Genomic DNA, 2,096 nt, shown 5'->3' with positions numbered 1-2,096 from the left:
CTTAGAGACGCGTATTTCAATTTGTTTTCGTACTGTATTTTTATTTCTTGGAGCACGAGTAAGCAGAACACACAAGTGCGAAATAACACATACACACAAGTATATAGTGTTGATCCAAAGACAGGGAGTCAATCGCTCCACCAGGCTCACACAGCCATTTATTTTGTTTATTTGCAAACTTTTGTGGTATTTCACAACTTCCTAACGCAGGGCTGCATTACCGCTTAAAAAGCCCCTCCTGGAAATAGCCAATTATCTGTGCCTGTATGTGTACCTGATTTGTAGTTTTACTCAAAGAGGCATGCATTAGTTGTTGAACTCCCCCACGCATTGCAGTCTTCAAGGTTAGCCTAATCAAGGTATCAATGTATATATAACAATGTCCTTCTAGTCCTCTGATTGTGACATCTGAACTGCCCGATTATATTGTATAATATTCCTCTAGCTGTAATCTTAATGAACAGTGCTGACATGGACACCTTGGGTGTGCTGTGCCTTTAGAAAGAACTTCACCTGCAGACTACTGTTTTGCAAGGGATTTAAACACATCTTTACCTATAATACATTTATAAAGTGCCCTGAAGTGTACTTTAGAATGACCTTTTCAGTCAACAAGGAGATCTGTTACCGGCCTCGTGCATTTATATCGTCACAGAACTCCTACGTTGACTTGGGCTGGTTCCATATGTTCTTACCACTCATGTTTTTTTAGGGCAATTTTTTTTAAAAAATCTTTCAATTTTTACAATTTTTAAATTCAGTGCATCAGCAAAATGTAGTGCACCAGCAGCCTGCAAATACCAACCGAATGCCCCCACCCCAAACCACTGTCCCCTTTTTTCAAGCATGTACCTTTTTCATAACAATATACATTATAGGTGAATATGTTTGCAAAGATTTTTCTCCACTTAAAAATGGGTGTAATAAATAGTCTGCACTAAAAAGACTGGCAAGCACTTTCAATATCCTTTTGGCACTATAGGGTTTGATTCCTTTCACTACATTGGTGCCACACATTCCTTTCACCAGAAGGCCCTGATCATTGTTTTATCCACGCCCCTTTCTTTTTCTGCATTTTTCCCTCTCATTTTATCTCAACTTTCCTCTCTGCTATTCTGTGTTCTGTTTTCCAAATGTTCTTTTCTTACCGCTCCTCACATTTACTCCCTCTTCCATGCCTCTTGCCGTATGTGTTTTTTGCATCACTTTGCGCCGCTGCTGTTTCTTCACATAGTTATCCTTTTTCACTCCATATCTTTCCCCCATTTTCTGATCATCTTTTCTAGTTTTGTTTACCCTTTTCTTTAAAGATCCAACCGCTTTCCTTGCTACTCTTTTTAAACCTGCATCCTTACACCTCCCCCGTGTCAGGCACCTTTCTTTTGTGTAAGGCACCAAAGAGCTGGTGCCCCTGAGCAGCAACCCTCACAGCCTATCAGTGCAAAATCAGGGGGGCTGGCTGTGCTCATGTAGGGTTGAAGGGTTACATGTCTGTATATCGAATCCTATATATTGAAATACCCATATATTGAATCTTTTATCTTAAACTTTTATATTGAATGCATTTCTTTGGGGGGGTCACCCCTCCAAACACCCCGTTTCCCACCCCTTAGAACGCATCCCAACCATTTCCCCCAAAAATGTAACCCTTTACTCCACCCTAAATACATTCACTATAAAGGTTTTCAAGATAAAAAATTTGATATATGGGTATTTCAATATCTAGGACTTGATATAAACACTATACCGGGGTGAAGTGTGCGCATATGGGACATTGTGGAGTTGTGATTTGTTCTAAAAACCAGCTAGCTGTCTCCTTTTTCTATCACAAGAAAGATGGGGTGTTGCAACTCGCTTGCAAATAGATAACATACTGTGGACATCCACCTCCCATGTGGGACCAGCTGATCATGCACAGTTGGCAGTACACCAATCTGTCTGATAAACCGCACTCTGAAGGCAGCTAGATGGAGTCTCTTCCAATGATGCCTACTCCATGGAAAGGCAAGAAGCACCTCGGCTTGGACCAGGTTTCATATTCCCATCACTCAAAGAGAGGAATCTGTCTGAAATCTCCAGCCACGTCTAGCACCCAT

The sequence above is a fragment of the Ambystoma mexicanum genome, chromosome 2p (genome assembly GCF_040938575.1).
Source record: "Ambystoma mexicanum isolate Mex_15411 chromosome 2p, UKY_AmexF1_1, whole genome shotgun sequence".
Classification (NCBI taxonomy): Eukaryota; Metazoa; Chordata; class Amphibia; order Caudata; family Ambystomatidae; genus Ambystoma; species Ambystoma mexicanum.
This window is presented reverse-complemented; position numbering follows the sequence as displayed.